Below are 23,061 nucleotides of genomic sequence, written 5' to 3' on the forward strand. Positions count from 1 at the left end.
TGGCATAGCATGTTCAATGAGACAAAAAGAAACAAAAGGCAAAATAATATGTAGAGCACTGCCATATAGGTTCATTTTACATTTTCTGTAATGACACATATTTCGACCCTTGTGTTTGAAACTGCCAGCTACATTTAACACTGTGTTTTAAACCCTAAATTACCATTTCCGAGAGTGACCCCGATAACTGAGAAAGTGTGAAACATTGCCAAGAGTTTGATAACCTCACAGGCATCCTTCAAGGGCTGCGTCTCAGGTCCTAATCCTATTTCCTACACTTGCATCCTTTCCTTGTGTTTCAGTCCCTCCCAATGAGGAAACATAGAAGAGGAGAGAGGAAAGGATGAACATTTTGTTCAGAGAAGTGGGACATCAATTCCTCTTAAGTGTCATCAAAGATATTTAATTAATGAAGATAGCTCATCCTCATTGGATCCACTAGAGTGCGACATGGTACACAAATCCTACAAATTGACTCCTAAGTGGGCGCCGGCTCTGACTGCAAATCTCGCGCACGTCCTGTTTACTGGTGCTATTCACGATATTCCTGGCCCCGCCCCCGGCTTCCTGTTCATATCCTGAAAGAAAATAAAAAACATCATTTGGTTTCCTGTGTCCTTGCATTAAAGTGTCAGTAGAGGCGCTCTGGGCTCTTGGCTCTGAATGAACCGGTGTTGCCATGTCTGCTTATAATAAGCAATTGGTGTCGTTGTTTATTGGGCTTACTTTCTAATATTTTTTAAACCAGTGGTTCCCAAATCTTTTCATATCAAGGACCCCAGATTAACAGATTTGTCCACAGTCGCAGACCCCCATCTGAAAATATGTGGTGCCAGGGACCGCCACACAGATTTGTGTTGTTAAAATGTTTCAAAAATATTCAAATTATTTTCGTTTTTTCTTTCCTCTATATTTTTTAAATAGCAAATATACAAGCTCACAGTGTGTCACAATGTGACACATTGTGAGCTTGCTGATCTGCTATTTTCAAATGTAAATGTAAAGTAGTAAAACTGAACCTAGTTAATTCTATTGGGCTTATTATTCATAGACCTGGCCGCTTGTCTCTGGCAATATCTGGCAACAGACAATTCCCTGTCACTTCCTTGGGATCTATTGTTCTTCGACTTGGGAGGAAGTGAAAAGATGTTTAAAAATGCTCCAGCGCCCTCTGTAAAAGGAAAATGGCAGCCTCCATAGAATGGCCAGGAATATCGTGAATAGATCCCGTGAGAGTGTGTTGCTGGGACAGCTAAAGAGCAATAATAAAGTTGATTTTCTCCTTTGTTGTGTCGATGAAAAAAGCCACTTTAGTATGACAATTTTGTTAATATTATGTGGCTTGTGATGATCTGGTCCAATATTTAGTTCAGTGAGCATAGCTTCTGAACTATTATTTTGATCTGTGTTCACGTTAGCTCTCTCATTGGAAATGAATAGACTCCAACCTGCTTCTGCCTCCTAAAAAGGCGTCCCCCCTACGTCATACAGAAACGGGAAGTACGGGTCTTTTGCACTCTCTTGCTATCGCCCTCTTGGGTGTCATGTCGTGCGATGTCCATTTCTGATGACATCACAGGTGATAGGCCGTTCTATAGAAAGTGAGCGTAAGGCGGAGTTTCGCTCCAGATGACGTATTTCCCGTCGCCATCCTCGAGGGACGTCACTTATAATAATAATAATAAGTGCACTACAACGTTTACACAACCTCCATGACGATCCTATTACTGTATGTATTGAGATAGATTGTTGTAGGCTACAACAGTTATCATCAAAATAAACCATATCAAAGTGTGCGGGACATTTCTCTCTCAAAATAACAACTTTTCTAGTGTTATTTCTTATCCTGGCACATCATGGGTCTGTCCCTTGTTCAGCCATGTCAGATATATTTTCTCTTTAAACAAAACCGTTTGCTCAATCTCATTGTAGGCTATATCCTATAATATATTCAATAGATATATTTTTATGACCGATTTACTGGCCTCAACCTCCCGTGTAATATGTATTAGCCTAGACACTTCAGTCAACTCTGCCACTACGCAGATCATCTGAGAGAGAACATTGTGGTCAAGCAAGGATCACTTTGTATTGAGAGAGAGAGGTGCGCTTTCTCTAATTATCCAACAGAAGAGAGAGAGAGAGAGAGAGAGAGAGAGAGAGAGAGAGAGAGAGAGAGAGAGAGACATGCTCAAGCCTATAATATAGGCCTATTAAATAGAAATGTATGTGTTATGCCAAATTACAAAACCAAACCCGAGTGGCCCCGTAATGGTCTTGTCCATTTCCGTCCCGTTCTGATTCCTTTTTTTTTTTTTTTTTGAGACTTGTGACATTGTCCTGAAATCCGTTTATTTCCGAGGTTCAGAGAGACCCGAGCATTTAGCTTATTATTAGGCTATTAAAAGTCCATGCGTGCCTCTGCCTTGACAGGCACTGTCAGAAGTCAGAGCGGTGTAAACTTTATCATAAATGTAGACTTATTATTGTCAATGCTGCTGGTTGGTTGCCTAGGAATCTATAATATTAACATTGAAACAAAAGCCAGGGAGAAAGGAATGCTTTTAGGCTATTTTCTATCTACAGAGGTAAGTCATTTTCCGTTTAGAGAGAGAAAGAGAGAGAGAAATGGTCGAGTGAGCTTCACTTTGTATTGTAAGACGGGACCTGTGTTGCATTGCCGATTAAAATATAATCTCTTTAGGCCTAAGCCTATTTATTAAATCACAATCGAATGTTGTTTACTTGCATAATGGGGACACTTTAAAAAAAAAAAAAAATTAAATATCTTAAGATATTTAAATAAATACTCATGAAATGTCTATGGAAGAAATGAATGGGGAAAACGCTTCCAACCACCGAGGGAAGACGGGGCTTCAACTGCGATGCTCATTTGTTTTGCACAAAAAACATTCCTTGGGCTAAAAATGGCCCCAGAAAATGATGGTTTAGTGATGAAAAGTGATGAGTCATCACTTTTCATCAGTTTTGTGGGCATTTTCTGGGGCCAATGAATGTTTTTGTGCAAAACAAATGCTTGCAATGGATTCAGCATCATGACAAACCCCTAGTTAGACCCCTCACATCCTACTTAAAGCAGATTTTTTTTTCTGGGTATTTTCCTCCTGTATAGAAAGTCGATGGGAGCCCAACTTGATTTGGCCACTGTGGGTATTTGCAGTGAGCAGATTTTTTATCCTGGCTAGTAGACCTAATTTCCTGTCAGAATCAGTTGAAAAACGAAATAACACAATTTTTTCCAACCTCAGCTTTATTTTTACTTGACTACAATGCGATGTCATTAACCAGTAAGAGAAAAACTAAAATCAGTAAACTGTATGTAAACAATACACAAAAATCTAATTCTGCAAATATTGGAAACAAAGGACATAAAATAATATCTAAAATATAATAATAAAATAAATAAATCAATAACAGTGAAAGTAATAATTTGTAAACTGTATGTAAACAATACACAAAAATAAAATGCCACAGATATTGGAAACAAAGGACATAAAATAATTAATATAATATAATATAATGTAATATAATATAATATAATATAATATAATATAATATAATATAATATAATATAATAAATAAATCAATAACAGTGAAAGTAATAATTTACTTAAATAATACAAATACAAAAATAAATATCAATTGCAGCATCAACGTAAGTCTCAAGTATCAACGAGTCTATGGGTCCCATCCATAACTCTGAACTAGTCAACATTTCCAGCTGAAAGGTAAGGTAAACAAAGTGAAATTTCTGTCCGGGGCACTCATGGACGAAAAACAGGTCCCTGTTTATATTGTACTAAAACAATGAGCGTGTGGTTAAATGAAAAATACAGTCAATGCCCCAGCAAAAAAAAAAAAAAAGCAAAAAGCTTTGTCTTATTCTCCTCCCTTGGTTTTAAGGGCAGCTTGCAACCATAATCCTGCACTACTGCCACCGGCTGGAAACCAGCAGTCCCATATTGCTTTCAGAGTATGTCAAAAACCTGAATTTACTTATTTACTGAATTTAAATTAGCCTGCTCTTACTCATTGTCCAAATGAAAAGTAACGAGTACAAGTATTTACTATTTAAATTACTTAAAAGTAAGAGTAAAAGTAGAGCATTTAAAAACTACTTTAAAAGTATAGATCCTCAAAATAACTACTCTTGAGTAATTACTTGAGTACTTATACTTGAGTGTTTTCAACCTCTATCTAAGGGGTATTTCTTCAGGCCAGGTCTTCCTCTTCCTCTTCCTCCTCCTCGAACTCTCCCTCCTCCTCAACAGTAGCGTCCAGGCACTGCTGGTACTCTGACACCAAGTCGTTCATGTTGCTCTCTGCAGTGCCGGTTCTAGGACTCAAGTGGCCCTATGCAAGATTATTTTAGGTGGCCCCTCACTAACGGATGCGCGCGTACGCGCGCATCCGTTAGTGAGGGGCCAGCTAAAATAATCTGTAGCACCAGATCGAAATGTTTTTTTTGGAGGCATATTGACTTGCTCATGAATCAAGTACAGGCAGCCAGGCCTAGAGTGAAGTTTGGGATTATGAGGAAGGAGGAAGGGGAGCGCATATTAAAATAATAACGCTAGTTTTTGGATAGGGGATACATGACATAATGTAACAATATGTTTAAAAATATCTTCTTCCTGTGATGTGGCCCCCTTATTGGTTGTGGCCCTAAGCGGCCGCTTATGTTGCTTATGCCAGGAACCGGCCCTGGCTCTCTGCCTCCGTGAACTCCATCTCATCCATGCCCTCGCCGGTGTACCTGCAGACCAGGAATAACAGCTTAGGAATCACGCGCACACACACTTGAATGAAAAACCCTTAACTTTCAGTTTTCACTCAACAGGTGCATTGTACCTTGGGTCAACTATTCGAAGTGATGGGAAGTGTGGAAGGGAGGCGAAGAAGAGAGTGCCAAAATATCATTTGGTTAAAGTCATATTTTAGTCATCTGAAAGGTTTTAGTCGACTAGAAATCGTAAGATTTGCCAAAGATCTACTGTCAATTTAGTTGACAAAAAAGTATTTTGGCAGGCTGTGATGGCGTCGTAATGGAAGATTTTACACTTTGTTGCATGCTAAAAATAGCAGATCTACAAGCTCACAATGCGTTGCTGCAACACATTGTGAATTTGTAAATCTGCTATTTTCAGAACACAACCAAAGTTCTACTGGATCTCTTCTCCACTAGTCCCTCCCTAACATTTTAGTCTAGTTTTATTTGTTGACGAAATAGTCAATATACTGTATTTAGTCTTAGTCAACATAACTTAGTTTCCATCTGTGAAAATAGGTAGTTGGCAAAAAAAAATGTCTTAGTTTTAGTAGATGAACAAGGCTCTAGGTACCAGTGGAGGAAGGCCTTGCGACGGAACATGGCGGTGAACTGCTCTGAGATGCGCTTGAACGGCTCCTGGATGGCCGTGTTGTTCCCGATGAAGGTGGCGGCCATCTTGAGGCCCCGTGGCGGGATGACGCAGACGGCCGTCTTCACGTTGTTGGGGATCCACTCCACGAAGTAGCTGCTGTTCTTGTTCTGCAACCGACGGAGGGGGCAAAGGTTAGCGTGGCTTTCATCAGCTTTTATTTGTTTAGATTGATTGAAAACACCCGTCCTTGGTTCATATATATATATATATACACTCTTAGAACAAAAACTAGGCTCTACTCAATTTTATTGGTGAAACATTTTTACACTCAAAAATATTGAGTAAATATTACTGATATGAAATCAGGTAAATGAAACTCAATTAATTTGAGTAAAAGTAACCAAAACTTTTACGTACTTATTAACAACTAAAATTGAGTACAATGACCTAAAGAAATTGAGTAGATATAATTAAATTATTCAGTCAATGCCACAAAAGACTACAAGTAAATACATTGAAATATTAAGTAGATCTAATTGAATATTATAGTATGATTTAACAAAACAAATATGTCACATTTACTCTATTCATTTACTTTTATTGATTTAATTCATATAGTACCATTTTACCCCTTTCATTTACTTTACCTTTTACTCCAGGAGTACATGATGTCAAATGAATACACATGAAATAATTATGCAGATAATTATGTTTTTAATCAACTAATTTTGACCAGTGTAACACCACATCAAGTATGAACATTCAACATACTTTAGTATGTAAATGACATGCAACAATGCCTGCAAAAACAATATATTTAAAGATAATGATCAGGAAAGGGGTATCCCTGACACTTTTAAAATGTTCTGTTTACTAAAGAGCAGTGTGTGTTCACAATACTGTATATAAGTACCTCTAATTGAACTGTACATACTGTAAGTAAGCAGTCTGTCAAACATTATGCACCATAAGAACAATGAGCCCATCAAATAAACAGTAAGTCATAACCACAAAATACATTAAAGAAGACAGTCAGAGGCCATTTGGCATGAAAGGAAATCACAACTTGGAATATGAAATAATAAATAAGCATTTACAGTAGCTCAACATTTAAACATATTGACTATGCACACGTGTAATGTCTATATGCTAAACTGACCTGTTTGCATTATGACTCGAATGCACCAGAAACAAACACTTTACATTAACTAATTACTATCAGCAACAAATACCATTGCAAAAATGCTGTTTTGACAATAAATCCACTTTCAGTAGGTTATACCCACGTTCTGAGAGCATCTTGCTGAACAGTAGTCGGCAAGCAGACATTTTTTCAGTCTCTGAACTTTGGCTGAAAGGTGTCCGGGATCCAACTCAACTAGTACTTTTTGGAACATCTCAAGACCATATCTGAGGTTCTTGGGGTATCTCAGATTAAAGGCATAGAACAGTCCCAACAGATAGCAGCAGATCCCCAAGATTGTTGAGGGCAGTGATGCCCTTAATCACAATACCTACATCAGTAGGTTCATTCATTGAGTCCTCTTGGTTCTGCAGCAGGTAGATCTTCATCTTCATCATCACCTCCTCTGTCAACTTCTCTTCTACTCTGACAGGTGCACCAGCAGCTTCCTTCCTGCACACATTGTGAAGATAATTGTTTAGAGCTCACTTTCAGGCTAAATGTTACAAGACACACAGACACACATTGAGCAATCCTAGCTGTCTCCACATGCATGCAGCCCTGGGCATAATCTTGAATCAGTTGGACCAGACATGCAACGGATGCAACAGCCATTCAGCCAATGTCACAACCTTCTCTGGACATCACTATGCTGTTCCTTTGCATGTGATGGTCTCATCCACGATGACATTAAAACGTCAAAACATTTATTTTACTAACTTGAAAGTCCTTGATCTTGACACTATCTTCTTCCAGATGGTCGACGAGACATCGGATGATGACCTCTCGTGTTCGTTGATTGGGGATTCCTCTCTGCAGAATAGAAACATAATTATTTGAACAATAAAGAAAAAGTATGACTGCACTTTCATAAACAAACATAAACGTTGGCAATACAATTGTTTCCACAACCTAGTTTTAGCAACGGAAGCTGGGAGACTGTCCTTAGTAGCTATTAAGACATACATTTAGAAATGAATAATCAAGAGAGAGAGTTGCAGGGGATAAAGATGAGTTTAGCATAAATTAATGTAGTAATTATTGTCATTAGCCAGGTGAAATATAATTAAAGCAGTTAGAGTAAATGAAAGTTTCATACCTGAAGTAGAATACTCATTTGTGCCCAAACTGCCCTTCTTGGACTGGAACATGGACAGTAGTTTGGGGGTATAGAAGTCCAACATTGCCATACATTTTGGCTCAAGATTCAGTGTGGTGATCATCCTGAACTTTGCACTAACCTGGAAGACAGAGATGAGGGGAAGAGAGTAAAAAAGAAGACGTGAGATTATAGATCTGCTATTTTCCCCCAGGATAGGGATGCTAGGGTATACAAGTGGTTAACTGTCTGTCACATTCAGGTCTAATTTCTGTAACCATTTCTGTAAACATCTAACAAGGCAGGCCAACTCTCCTTGATGTCTGCTGGCTGACAACATCATGTCATCTAATGCTTAATATCTGCAACCCAATTTTACAGGGATATAGTTAATAATAATAATTGTATACTTCAAAATATTCCAAAATAGTGGATATAGCTGATCTACAGCTCACAAGCTTGAGCTTGTAAATTGGTCATTTGAGCATTTCTGAAGAAAAAAAAAAGATAATAATTCAAATAACTGACACCATGTGAGGCTTAGTCAATTTTTACTTGGCCAAACCAAAATCAAGGAATACTGTATAATCATGTTGCTTATTTTCTTCATACTTTTTTTTTTACACATGTAATCCTCATTGAACACCATAATAGATACATGTAGATAATATGCAGGCCTACCTGTGCATTTTATCTTCATTGTACACACCATTGTATGCAGCTGTGCATAGCTTGTAATAAATGCAAAAAGTCATGACTAGAGGGCTTGCACATTACCCTCACTGTGACCTTAACTAGCTGCAAACCTTTGTAAAGAACACAAGTTATACCCAATACATTTGTGTAGCCTATATGCACAAAGATACAGTAAATCTACTTACCAATATTTGCAAACACTCTCCAGGTCTCTTGTTGAAAAAGATGTGTGCTGCTGCTGCTGCTGCTGCTGCTGTTTGTTGACAGAATGTTCCAGTATAATTTTCCCATGAACCCTTTTTTTCCCATGAACCCTTGTGTACAATTTTGAATCTTAGTCATATCTACTCAATTGTTTAGGTTGTTGTGAGAGATGAAAGATTATTTAGTTGGAATGAATAATAATTAAGGGTCTTTTTAAATTGATCCATATAAGTACTCCATACTCAAATATTATGAAGGAAAATTACCAAAACAAATTGAGTATAATTCATGAATAAAATCAGTTGGTCAAATACTAATTTATTCTCACGAAATTAACTCAAATAATATATGTACATCTAACTCAAAACAAACAGTTGGATTTTTACTCATTTCGTTTGGTGTGACCTACTCAAACAATCACATACATGATATTCAGTGATTTTATTGAGTAAATATAACTTTTTCTAATAGTGCCATATACTCGGCCGCAGAATCATTTCTCAGAGTGTATATATATATATATATATATATATATATATATATATATATATATATATATATATAATTATATAAAGGGTCTTAAAGGGGAAGACCACCCATTTTCAAAGTTGCCTAGAACTGGAAGATTGATTTTGGGGTTTGTATTGTAAAGTACAACGGTGTGATGTCATCAAGTTGTACTTTACAATACAAACCCCAAAATCAATCCTCCAGTTCTAGGCAACACAGAAGGGGGGGAACCTTTTTTCTATTTTCAAAACTCCTCTAAGGCAGGGGTTTTCAAAGCGGGTGACGGGGCACCCTGGGGTGCCGCGACAGCAGTCCAGGGGTGCCGCGAGATCATTTGATAATATTTGACATTTATTTGGGCATTTAAAAATATATTTAGTATAATTTTAAACTTGAAGTACAATGTTATTTTCAGTCAATTCTAACCAAAATGGCTATTATCTCGCTTTCCTCGCAACATAATCGCTAAAATATGTTATAAATATAAGGTGCTGGAATTGAAAATTAGGAATATAATAATGTAGTGGTGCCTTGGATGAAACAAATATTTATAGGGGTGCCCCGAGCCAAAAAGGTTTGGGAACCCCCTGCTCTAAGGTATATTAACCAGTAAGACTCCCTAATCGGGAGATAAGCGACCGTAGGTCCACAAATAGGGCAAAAATGTGTTTTTCCAAAATCTTCCTGATCCATGTTGATGACATGAGTGTAGACATGCTGTGTAGTGATATTCGTGATTTTAGGGCAAAAACTGTAGGAGCAGTGTCCAAAAATGTGTTTTAAAAATCGGCCTGAAGGTGGCGCTAGAATAGGGCCATGTGAGAAATGAGGGGTGGGGTCTCCGCGTTGCCTTGGCGGACAAATAGGTACCGGCCCCGGCTCTCCCGGACGCTCCTAGGCCGAGTTACGGCATTTTATGTGCGCTGCAGTGGCAGGGGGTCCTCCACTGGGGGCGCCACCATTTTTGCATCCGTTCTGGAGCACCAGGAGTCGGTGGTCCCCGGGAATTCCCCGTGAGCAGCCCCGTTGGGGTGGTCATTTGGTCATTTTTGGTCATTTTTTACATCTGGGGGTCCCCCAGGGACCTGGGGGTCCCTGGGGCTCCGGGGGTCCTTGGAGGTTGTAGTTTGGCAGGCAAGGAGTGTGTGTGTAAAATCTGGCATGGATCGGGTCAACGGGTGCGGAGATATAAGCAGGGAAAAAGTGTGACGTGTGACGTGTGAGCACATTTGGTCATTTTTTACATCTGGGGGTCCCCCAGGGACCTGGGGGTCCCTGGGGCTCCGGGGGTCCTTGGAGGTTGTAGTTTGGCAGTCAAGGAGTGTGTGTGCAAAATTTGGCATGGATGGGGGAAACGGTTGTGGAGATATGAGCAGGGCAAAAGTGTGACTGACTCACTGACTCACTGACCCACGGACAGCCGGTGGAGGTTTCTACAGTAAGTAGCTCCCTACGGTCGCAATGACATAGTTCGATATTGAAAATGGGTGGTCCCCTTTAAGAGAGCGATGAAGCAGGGAGCCCCTCTACATATTGTATAAATGTTTGATGCAGATTTTCCTCAATTTCATAGATAAATTCATAGACTTGTTTCACAGCACTGTCATCTGTTTATGTTGGATTCATGTTAATGTGTATTTTCAGACATTTAACCACTTCAGTTGTCGATATTTTGTAATCTTGACCTTTCACTATGTATACTTGGTCTGCTCTTTTTTACCTCTACACCAAACGTATTTGCCAAAAACAGCCAATCTACAAGCTCTGCAATCCCTTTATGCCCATATATGGAGATCCCTGTCTATAGAACCAGCCACACAGATATGGGCTGTCTTCCTCCATATATGGGCATTCCCATATGAAGTCCTGTTAGATAAGGGCTAAATATTGATGACATCAGGGATCTCCATATGGGCATAAAAGGGATTCTGTTAGTGTGGTTCCCCTGACATCACAGTGAGCCATTTCTCATACTAAACTGCTACCTACGGTTGCAATTAATTTACCGAATGTCTGTCTGTCTGTCTGTCCGTCCGTCCGTCCGTCTGTCCGTCCGTCCGTCCGTCCGCCGTCCGACTGTCACTGATACTACACAGTGTTGCCACCGTGGTAACAATGCCAACAATGCCCAACTGACATCACTGACTGACATCACTACAGTGCCCAAATTCATCACAGACTGGACTGGACACCATATATGGGCATAAAAGAGTGCCAGCCAGACAGAAGATAGAACGGGTATTCGATGGTAACTATTCTGCCCAACGGGCACCGGTCTGGGTTCTCCAACATTATTTCTCCTACATTCAATCCCTCATCGCACATATACCCCCGGGCACTTCTGACCGCAAAACAAATAGTGTAAAAGCGATAGGCTTATGGGCTCCACTCTATGTTATGAGGGCTGCTGGGTTCTGCTGGGTAGGCTAAACTGGATAACATAATAGACCCCATGGACAGTCATTTGGGATCAATATAAGTATAGGAAAATGAGCCTAGATGTTTATTTTTTCTGGAGCTGTCCTTTAAAACGACCTAAAAATGTTTGAAGGTGAAATACCCCTAGTTTATTTAACCTTTTCCTTTTTCCAAATATCCGATGTACAGTACAGTATATTAGATTAAAGTTAGCCATAAATCATAACTCTTGTAGAGGTTGTTTATATTGGGACCTTTACTCTCTACAAGAGTTATAAAGGGGGGGCGCCCGCTGGCCTGGTGGTCAAGAAGCGTACCATATACTAGGCTATGATGCCTGCTGGCGTCACCGGTTGGATTCCCGATCCGGACGACCTTTGCCACATGTCATTCCCCATCTCTCTCCCCATTTCCTGTCAGTCTACTGTCCTATCGAATAAAGGCATAAAAAGCCCAAAAACAAATCTAAAAAAAAAAAAAATCACACTCGTGTGAACTGAGCGGTGGTGTGTGTGTGTGTGTGTGTGTGTGCCCCCGCCCCCTGTGTGTGTGTGTGTGTGTGTGTGCCCCCTGTGTGTGTTTGTGTGTGAGTGTGCCTGGCCTATGCCTGGCCTATCCTGAACAACAGCGCCCCTCCCTTAACATGTGTGGTCAGAAAAGGTTACTGCAGGCTACATACCCGGAGACAGACAGACAGACAGACAGACAGACAGACAGACAGACAGACAGACAAACAGACAAACAGACAGACAGACCCACACACACGGCCACGTATAGGAGCGTTGTGACCACCGCTCAAAAAGAGTTATAAAGGGGAGTCAGAACGCTCTTGCTGGTTGAGCCCTAATGTCCATTTTCGGCTCAAAACATGTACAAATCAATAAGGTGCTCACCGCATCGTCGAAACAGTTTTCTATCTACCGATGGGCCCACTCGTCGGCATGTGTTAGTCCATATGTTTCGAATAAATTAACGTTTACTCAAACTTCTCCGAGACTTGCAGCGTTTCCTCGTCGGAATGCTTCCGCCTTCAGAACTGCAGAACGTACAGTAGGAATACTTCTGCATACAAAAACGTCATGTCCTAGTATGAGCGAATAGCGACGGCCGATCAACGTCACGTGATATGTTCGGCCATTTTTACCCAACAACAAGGAAAGCGATGAGACTCTGAGAAGTTTGAGTAAACATTAATTTATTGGAAACATATGGACTAACACTTGCCGACGAGTGGGCCCATCGGTAGATAGAATACAGTTTCGACGATGCGGTGAGCACCTTATTGATTTGTACATGTTTTGAGACAAAAATGGACGTTGGGGCTCAACCAGCAAGAGCGTTCTGACTCTCCTTTATAACTCTTGTAGAGAGTAAACGTCCCAATATAAGCAACCTCTACAAGAGTTATGATTTATGGCTAGATTAAAGTGGTTAAACTCAATTTGATTCCATTATTATTAACTATAATTCACCTGGAACCCCCTCCCCCTCAAGGACCGCCTGGGGGTCCCCAGACCCCACTTTGAGAACCCTCCCTATACCTGTAGCCTAGCGGTGCCAGCCTCTATCACACACTTCGTTTTGGGAAGAGAGTCTGGGGTTGCAGGGAGAGATTCCATTTCTGGGGGAGGGCTAAAGCCTTCAAAGGGGTTGCACACTAAGGTAATTCTCTCATTTGCAAATCCCGCCCCATTCTGCCGTGTTACTATGGTGGTACAGATGACCCTGGGCAGATTGTTTTTATAGTGGCAGTGAATGGGGGTAGAGGGTATTTTCATTGCCTCATTATTGCAATTTAAAGTACCAAAGGAAAAACATCTAGGTGATATTAATAAAAAGGGAAGACAAAGGTACAGTAGTTACATTGCAAAACAGGGGATTTCCCCCGAAAATATATGTTTTAATCGTTTAATCCCCAGTGGGACAGAATCACCATTGCAGATTCTTTTATAGTGGAAGTGGATGGGGAAAAAAGATTGTTCATAGCCTCATTACAGCTATATAAAGTACCAAAAAAAAAAACACATCTACGTGATATTAATAAAAAGGGAAGAAAAAAGTACAGTAGTTACATAGCAAAACAGTAGTTTTCCCCCGAAAATATATGTTTTAATTGGTTTAATCCTCTGGATCAGAGAGAGAGGAGAAATAGAAAGAGAAAGTGCAGTGCATCTTGGGTAGGAAAATGACAACCAGATTATAGTTCTACTCACATAATAGGCTGGCTTTCGTAATTCTGCCCATTTAAAATATATGTACCCAATCGTAACTCTTAGTTATGTTGATAAGGTCCATGTGAACTAGTCTGTTGAAGCTTATTCATTATGATCAGGGGCGAAAATGGGGGGGTGACAAGGGGTTTTTGTCACCTTCCAGGTACAATTTCGTCCCCTCCATTCACTTCCAGAAGTCCCCCCATCTCCCCAGTCAGGGACCCCCAAGCCAAACTTTTAGGGGTCTGAATTCTGAAAATCACGCACTAAACGCGAGCGATAATGTTTGAAACCCCCCCGTCTAAAATCCCCAAATGGTTCGGTCCAGTGCCCTGAGTGGTGCGTGTTCCCCACACTCCCAAGCCCCCACCATTGCGCTTAGGTTCACCGGGAAATACGCGGTCGCAGCCTGTATAGCAGTTTACAGTTGACTCTCAGACAGGGCCGGCGGCAGCCCACAATGGCTGAGGGTGCTATGCTTTAAGTGAAGGATACCCAACTCAAATCGGCCCTAACCCGGTGAAAACAAAAGGCTAAATTTGCATACCAATGGGAGTGTGTGCCAAACCGGTTGTGGCCAGCCAATGCTGATCTACTGTATTATAATGTAAATTTCGGGAATTACTGAGAGGTGGGGGTGCTCCCTCGCCAAAATGAGGGTGCAAAGCAGGCCTCAGCACCCTCGTAGAACCGGACCTGCTCTCAGAGTGAGTGATGACATCATAATGTGGCGACTTTGTTTTGGCTGTGGTGTGGAAGCATGTTTGGAGGAAGGACAGCATGATTTTTTCATTGGACAGCTGGAATGGACTAAAGCACAACTACTGACTGTGGACGTCGCATATTAATAAAAGTAATTGCTCTTTTGGAATTCCAAAGGTTTGGTTTTGCCTGTTTCTTGTTTCTGGATCTGGACAATGACATTTGACGCTATGTACATTTATTGGAATTAAATGGATACCGACCTCACAACCTGTCCCAAGTTGCTACAGAACTAGAACTGTACATTTCGGGAGGACCAAGTTGACCAACAAGCAACAATGGTAACTATTTACTTTTTCCCTAAGTTGTGACTTTCTGATGAAGTGTTTTTTCATGTAAGCTTTGGTTGTGTTGGTTATTGCAGTAGTGATAACTTAAATAAATAATACATCATAAAACCGCTAAGGCCCGTATCTGAAGGAAAATGAGGGGGGAAAACCGCCCGAAAACCGATCTCTGCACGCCAAAAAAACGAAATCGGGCGCGTCCCCTGCTTTTCGTGGATCTGCGCGCCTGATTATGATGAGCGAAATCGCTATCACCTCGCGCGGCCGTACTGCACGAACGCCGTGCTCCGCAGAGCGGACCGTTGTTGAAAGCCTGAAGCAACATTCTCCACTGCACAAACTCCACCCCCGATAGCAAAAAGTGAATGGTTTTTTTCTGGTTGGCCAGTCAGGGAGTCTCAGGGACCAATCAGAAGGCTGACAAACGGTGGATTGATTGGGCCATAAAAGTGTCAAGACCTCGTAAGTGTTCTCTCTAATCAATGAAACCATCAAAGACAACTACCTGTTTGATGCCTGTCATAGAGGGGAGGGGGAGGGGGGAATGTTTTTGTGTCCACACAGCATACAGCCCTGACTGGCTAACCCTGTTCACTTAGATCAGCCAACACAGGGATGCTGACCGAACCCTCGCTAAAAACTCCAGGGCAAAAATCCACTCGTCCGAGACAGTTTGCCCTCTTGGCTCCCAAGTTGTGGAATAAACTCCCTGTCGCACTTAGAACAACGGACTCACTCGCTACCTTTCGCCGTGGACTGAAGACTCACCTTTTCAGACTCCACCTAAACCCTTAGCACTACAGTAAAATCAATGACCATACATGAAGCTAGTTAGTATTTGTTTTTTGTTTTTTAGGTTTCTTTAGAACTTTGATTATATTGTGTTTTCTCTAGATAGATATCCATTTACATTGTTATATTACTGTTAATGTACTGACCTATTATCTTGTTTATTATTGTGATGTTGTATCTGCTTATTGTAAGTCGCTTTGGATTAAAAGCGTCTGCTAAATGCCTAAACTGTAAATTGTAAACTGTAACCCTTTCTGGTGGCTGGTGGAAATGGATTCTCAATCGTGAGGTTCCAGACCACACTACACCACCACTACCGCCAGGGGGTGGTGTTGTGCGGTCTGGTTTATTAACCAGGCTACCCTACCTGCACGTTGAGCATCTGCTCGTCCACCTCCTTCATGGACATGCGTCCGCAGAAGATGGCCGCCGCGGTGAGGTAGCGCCCGTGGCGCGGGTCGCACGCCACCATCATGTTCTTTCTTGGCATCGAACATCTGCTGGGTGAGCTCTAGAACGGTAGGTTCCGTACGGAACCATTGTTTACTTAGATATGGAAGGATGACCTCCCACTTGGGTAATGACGCCCCCTGGCGATCATTCAGAGAAACTACTTCAGCTCCCGTACTAACGTAGGTAGGAAGGGCCTGTCACTCAAACCGGAGTGACCCGCCTCCAGGCTATATAAGCCCCCGGAGGCGGAAGTAACATCCTCTTAATACCACTCTCTGCCACATTCAGTGAAACAGAGGGGCATTACGTGGGAGGTCATCCTTCCATATCTAAGTAAACAATGGTTCCGTACGGAACCTACCGTTTACTGTCAATATTCCAGGATGACCTCCCACTTGGGATTCTTAAACTCCCCTCTAAGCCACAACCTACTCTCATACCCCCACACACCCCTCATACGGGTGAGCACAGCCCAAACGGGCGTGACCCATCACCCAGAAGGTCCCAGGCCCACCGGACCTGGGTGTGAAGGCATGAGAAAATAAGGAGAGACCCTGACAGACCGAAGTCCGCCTCATTCAACTAAATGAAAAGGACAAGTCCGCCTTATAAGTAAGACACACTATATAAGGAAAACACAGGGTCCCCCCCAAAATACCCCAGGTGGCTACATGCCCACCTGTGGGAGGGGAAGATCCGACTCCTCTATGACGTAGAGGAGGCAACTGCACCCAGAACCGAATGCGCTAGCGAAGAGGATTCGATATCCAGGTGATAGTAGGCTGCAAAGGTAGAAGGCGAAGACCAATTCGCCGAAACACAAATCTCCTGAACGGAGACTCCCTTTGCCAGTGCCCACGAAGTAGCCACACCTCTAGTGCTATGGGCTTTAAGTGCCGCCGGCACTTCCACACCCGCACTAGAGTAAGCCAGCCTAATAGCATCCACAATCCACCTCGAAAGAGTGGGTCTAGACACCGGCTTTCTGACAAGAACATTGCCCATTTCCACGAAGAGCTGAGAAGAAGCTCTAGACCCAGCAGTCCTGTCACAGTAGGCCTTCAATGCCCTGACAGGACAAAGGCAATTCAGCCGTTCATCCTCCACCGAGACAAACGGAGGAGGATGAAAAGCCAGAAGAACAACAGGCTCCTTAGGAACCACCATGTTCTTAGGAACAAACTTAAGATGAGGCTTGAGCAACACCTTGAGATCATTGTTCATAAACTGCATGCACTCCGCAGACACCGAGAGAGCTTGCAGGTCACCAACTCTTTTAGCCGTGGCCAAAGCCAGCAGAAGAGCCGTCTTGAAACTCAAAAGTTTCAAAGGCATCCCTACAAGCGGCTCAAAGGGAGCCCGACATAGGCCCCGTAGAACCACCTGCAGATCCCAAACTGGGAACAAAGACCTAGTCACCGGCCTCAAACGTTCAACTCCTTGCATGAACTTGATGACCTCCGGGACTTTAGAAGGTGCCTTGCCCGCCACCCCCAGGTGACAGGCATAAATAGCCACCAAATACCCCCTAAGGGTAGAAAATGCCAGACCACTTTTCAAGCGGTTCTGCATAAATTCCAGAATTTCCTGGGCTGACGCCACATGAGCCACCACAGGTGGAACACACGACTCACACCAGTCCTCAAAGGCATTCCACCTTCCATCATAAGACGCCCTCGTAGAGGGCGCCTTAGCACTCTGAATGGTAGCAACCACTTCAGAAGAAAAACCGGCTGCCAGCAGGTTTAACCTTTCACGTGCCAAACCCACAGGTCTAGGACCTGCGGGTCTTGGTGGAAGATCCCCCCCCTGGCCTGGCTCAACAAAGCCCTGCACTGAGGCAGCTGCCAGCCTGGTTCGCAAAGGAGAGGGGCGATCGCCGATCTCCACGTGCCCTTGTAGGGAGCCACCAGGAGCATCTCCAGACCGAACCTCCTGACTCTCTCCAGAGTGGGACGGATCATGTCGAAGGGGGAAAACGCGTACAGTAGACCTCTCGGCCACGTGTGCGCTAAGGCGTCCAACCCCAAGGGAGGACTGCCCTTCACCGCGAAGAACAACGGACACTTCGTATTCTCCGCTGAATACGAACTTCAGCGGCTGACCGAACTTGCGAAAAAACTGTCTCGCCACCCTGGGGTGGAGAGACCAATCCTCGTAGCGAGGACCTCCCCTGGACAGGAGATCTGCTCCGCTGTTGAGGAGACCCGGGACGTGTAAGGCCCTGATTGACTTGAGGCGCGACACGCACCAAACCGTCAGTTCTCGAGCCAGACGATCCAGTGGCAACGACGACAGGCCTCCTTGTTTGTTGACATAAAACATGGCCGTCGTATTGTCGGTCCTGACCAGAACGTGACAATGCAAAATCCAAGGCTCGAAAAGCTTGAGCGCCCGGAGTATAGCCATCAACTCCAAATAGTTGATGTGACGACCCCTCATCTCCAGAGGCCAAAGCCCCTGCGCTGTGCGCCCCTCGAAAGTGGCTCCCCACCCACTGAGACTGGCGTCTGTCGTGATCGACTTGTGGGAAACCACCTCGCCAATCGAGACTCCGCTGGTGAGGAACCCCTCCACCAGCCAAGGAGACAGGGCGATCGCGCAGGAAGGGGAAACCGTAACCTTCTTGTACTTCAAGGAGGGCGGGATCCCGAGGGATAACATCCATCGTTGAAAAGGTCTCATATGAAACCTGCCCAAACGCAACAGATGTACTGCGGAAGCCATCATTCCCGTCAGTACCATGCAACTCCTGTAAGTGACCACCTGGCCCACTTGAAAGGAGTCGAGACATTCCCGAAACCTGTCCACCCTCTCCTCTGAGAGACGGGCCGACATGTCGGACGAGTCCAGAAGGACCCCAATGAATGTAAGACGACGTGCTGGAGTCAGCATGCTCTTGCCGTGGTTGACTATGAAACCTAAGGCCTTCAGGTGAGCCAAAACCACTTGTGTGTGACGCGCCACTTCGTGGGCGGAGCTCGCTGAAATCATCCAAACGTCGATGTACGTCGCCAACCTGACGCCCTGCTGTCTCAGCGGGGCGATGGCTGCTTCGGTCACTTTCACGAAAACCCTCGGGCTCAGTGACAGACCGAAAGGGAGTACTGTATACTCGTACAGGTGACCCCCGAAGGCGAACCGTAGGAAATTCCTGTGTGGGGGATAAACCTGAACGTGCTGATAAGCATCCTTCAGATCCACTGAACAGTGGAAATCCCCTTGCCTGACCGACCGTAACATGGTGGGTACAGTTAGCATCCTGAAAACGTATTTCTTCAGGTACACGTTTAGTGCCTTTAGGTCCAGGATGGGACGTAGCCCCCCCCCCTTTTTGTGCACCAGGAAATAACGGCTCCAAAATCCCATGCGGGATTGGGTCCTGTCCAGCTCCACTATAGCACCCTTGCTTAGCAAGGAGCTGATCTCTTCTCTCAAAAGATTTGCTTTTAAACCACGCGCCCTGGTATAAATAACCCTGCTCGAAAGCGGGGGTATGTCTGCGAACTGTAACCTGTAACCCCTGGTTATCGTTCGAAATACCCAAAGGCTCGGGTTGCATAACTTCCACTGGCGCGCGCAGCGTGCTAGCGTGTTTTGAGAGAGAGAAACCCCACCACTGTGCTTCCGTGACGGCGGAGCTATTTGGCGACTGGACCGGAAGCGGGAGACCTGCGTATCCGTATCCGGAACGACCGGATGCGGAGCGCAAGGGTTCAATAGGCCGCATGGCGGAAACACCTTCTGGTTGTACCGCTTGACTAGCGGAGCTATTTTGCGGCGGGACCGGAAGCGGGGAGCGAGCGAATCCGTATCCGGTGTCACCGGAAGCGTTCGCACTTCGCTCGATAGAGAGACAGGAAGAACAAAGCGATTCGACTGATAAACAGACTCGCCCACAACTAAAGCATTCTCCCCTGACAGGAGAGGAACTTTTACGTTTAATACCTGCTCTAAGGCCTTTATGCTTGTCCCTTGACTCGGGCTCATAGTAGGCCGACAGAATTTCTGACTCAAAGTTAAATTCATAGCATCGCTCACGCGAGGGAAGGCCCACTCGCGCGCATGAGGAACCACATAATTGTTTGACGTTAACATTACTGGTTGCTGATAAAACCTGTGATTGATTAAGGAGTCCTGACGGGACTTCATCATTCTTACAGGAGGCATGCATAAAGGAGTCATATTGTCGACGCGAGGGATATTCCACTCGCGCGCATGAGGAACCACATAATTGTTTGACATTAACATTACTGGTTGCTGATAAAACCTGTGATTGATTAACGAGTCCTGACAGGACTTCATCATTACTACAGGAGGCATGCATTTATCTTAGCCCCTGTCCTAAGGCCTTTATGTTTGTCCCTTGACGAGGGCTCATTAGTAGGCCGGCAGAATTTTGTGACTCATTGTTAATTCATTGCATTGACCACGCGATGGATATTCTCCTCGCGTGTAAGGGGAACCATCTAAATGTTTGACATAACATTACTGGTTGCTGATAAAACCTGTGATTGACTACAGAGTCCTGACAGGACTACATCAATTTTACAGGAGGCATGCAAGATGGAGTCGTCTGTGCAATAGAGTTGGACAGAAACAGACTTGTTCTTTCAACAGATTTATCTGGGACACAAGCGGCATATACATTGACATTCTCATTTTCATTTCCCCGACGCGGGGAAGGCCTTTATGTTTGTCCCTTGACGAGGGCTCATTAGTAGGCCGGCAGAATTTTGTGACTCATTGTTAATTCATTGCATTAACCACGCGAGGGATATTCTCCTCGCGTGTAAAGGGGAACCATCTAAATGTTTGACATAACATTACTGGTTGCTGACAAAACCTGTGATTGACAAAGGAGTCCTGACAGGACTACATCAATTTTACAGGAGGCATGCAAGATGGAGTCGTCTGCGCAATAGAGTTGGACAGAAACAGACTTTGTTCTTTCAACAGATTTATCTGGGACACAAGAGGCATATTCATTGACATTCTCATTTTTATTTCCCCGACGCGGGGAAAATAAACGTCCTCGTTTGGGGGGAGGGGAACCGGGTGACACCACGGACCCCTGCCCCAACACAATCCCCCTCTACAATGTCCGCAACTAAAGCATTCTCCCCTGACAGGGGAGGAACTTTTACGTTTAATACCTGCGCTATGGCCTTCATGCTTGTCCCGTGACGAGGGCTCATAGTAGGCCGACAGAATTAGTGACTCATCGTTAAATTCATTGCATTGTTCACGCGAGGGATATTCCCCTCGCGTGTAAGAGGAACCATATAAATGTTTGACATTAACAATACTGGTTGCTGATAAAACCCGTGATTGATTAAAAAGTCCTGACAGGACTTCAACACTTTTACAGGAGTCATGCAAGATGGAGTCATCTGTGCTAGTGCAATAGAGTTGGACAGAAACAGACTTTGTTCTTTCAACAGATCTATCTGGGACACAGGAGGCATATACATCGACATTCTCATTTTCATTTCCCCGACGCGGGGTACAGAAAATAAACGTTGTGCCCACCACTCTATACTGGGGTCTGACAGAACCCAGAAAAGAATGTGCTTGTGTAACTTCCATGAGGATTGTAGCGCTTTAGTGAATCCAACATCTCCGTTGCAGAAAACCAACGTCCTCTGCCATCGCTCCACCCGCTCCACCCGCCTGACTGGCGGGTGGAGGGGCAGTTGAAGTGCTGGCGCCGCAGGGGCCTTACCTTTCACTGTAAAGACAGGGCGAGAGCCATCCTCCTCCGCCATGTCCTCCTCCTTCTCGTCCTCAGAGTATCCTGAGTACGAACCCTAGCTCTGACTGGAGCTCAGGTCCGATTCGCGCCTGAAGGATCGGACTGCTTTGCTAAAGTTCACGTCGAAGGGGACGTCCCCGACGGTCACATCACAACGCTACTCTTTAGGCACCGCGCCCGTAGGAGAAATGGTCACCGGAGGGATATTGTTAGACTTCTTAGTCACCTTCCTCGCGGTAACTCCGCCAGACCCGCCAGCTCCAGTGACAGTGGAGCTAGCTGCGGTCGGCTGCACGGCAGGCGGTGTCTCACGTCGCTTGGCGCCATCTTGACCAAGGCGCGCTGCTGAACAAGCGGTGCCCCGGACGGCAGCGCCGCACCTTGACTATCGGTGCGGGCCGCTTGGGGCGGACAGCCTGGGCTGTAGGATCCAGAGCGTTAAGCCCTCCTGGTGGAGCGCAGGCTCCGAGGCCTGCCCTAGCCAGGTGGAACCGATGTACCATAGCGAAGCAGTGTAGTTAACGTTAACAAGGAAGCTGTCGAGCAACGAGCTAACGGCTAATGCTAGGCCAAACTTGGTTCAGGCAGAACATACATTCCCTCGGCAGAAAGGCAAGAGGGACCATAGCGAAACACGTAGCTAACGTTAACAAGGAAGCTGTCGAGCAACGAGCTAACGGCTAATGCTAGGCCACGCTTGGTTCAGGCAGAGGCCTTAACAAGCTAACAGCAGAACAAACATACATTCCCTCGGCAGAAAGCAAGAGGGTTCATAGCGAAGCAGTGTAGCTAACGTTAACAAAGGAAGCTGACGAGCTAACAAGCTAACGGCTAAAGCTAGGCCACGCTTGATTCGGGCAGGGCCTGAACAAGCGGTAAGCAGTGTAGCTAACGTTAACAAAGAGCAGACGAGCTAACAAGCTAACGGCTAATGCTATGCCACGCTTGGTTCGGGCAGAGGCCTGAACAAGCAGTAATAATCCTTTGTTATAGAAGGAAATAACCGTCGTTTTAGGACGGGACAAGAATAAGTATTCTTAAGTACGGGTTAATTCAACACTCGCCGGTGGGCGACTCCAATGCCACCGCTTTAGGCTAATGCGCGAAGAATAATAATACAAAGGCTGAGTTTCAACTTATCTGAATGTGATATCGCAGAGAGTGAAAAGAAGAGGATGTTACTTCCGCCTCCGGGGGCTTATATAGCCTGGAGGCGGGTCACTCCGGTTTGAGTGACAGGCCTTCCTACCTACGTTAGTACGGGAGCTGAAGTAGTTTCTCTGAATGATCGCCAGGGGGCGTCAT

At 44.3% G+C, this 23,061-nt stretch overlaps 1 long non-coding RNA gene and 1 pseudogene across 2 annotated transcripts in view; both read right to left on the minus strand.

Moving 5' to 3' along the window:
* Positions 1-4,233: 4,233 nt before the first annotated feature.
* LOC308306932 (tubulin beta-4B chain-like) overlaps positions 4,234-23,061 on the minus strand; it is a 48,625-nt pseudogene continuing 29,797 nt past the window's right edge. Inside the window, exons 6-9 of the transcript in view lie at positions 15,916-16,059; positions 5,364-5,551; positions 4,725-4,777; positions 4,234-4,343 (exon numbers count right to left, since the gene is read on the minus strand). The product of the transcript in view is annotated as a tubulin beta-4B chain-like (transcript). The remainder of the gene's footprint in view (positions 4,344-4,724; positions 4,778-5,363; positions 5,552-15,915; positions 16,060-23,061) is intronic.
* LOC308306933 lies at positions 6,847-7,803 on the minus strand. Its single transcript, XR_013963189.1, has 3 exons — positions 7,667-7,803; positions 7,288-7,380; positions 6,847-7,020 (listed from the first exon to the last, which is right to left on the minus strand). It is a non-coding gene; the product is annotated as an uncharacterized lncRNA (long non-coding RNA).

This window comes from Nannobrachium achirus (assembly GCF_963921795.1).
Source record: "Nannobrachium achirus genome assembly, chromosome: 21".
NCBI classification, from domain to species: domain Eukaryota; kingdom Metazoa; phylum Chordata; class Actinopteri; order Myctophiformes; family Myctophidae; genus Nannobrachium; species Nannobrachium achirus.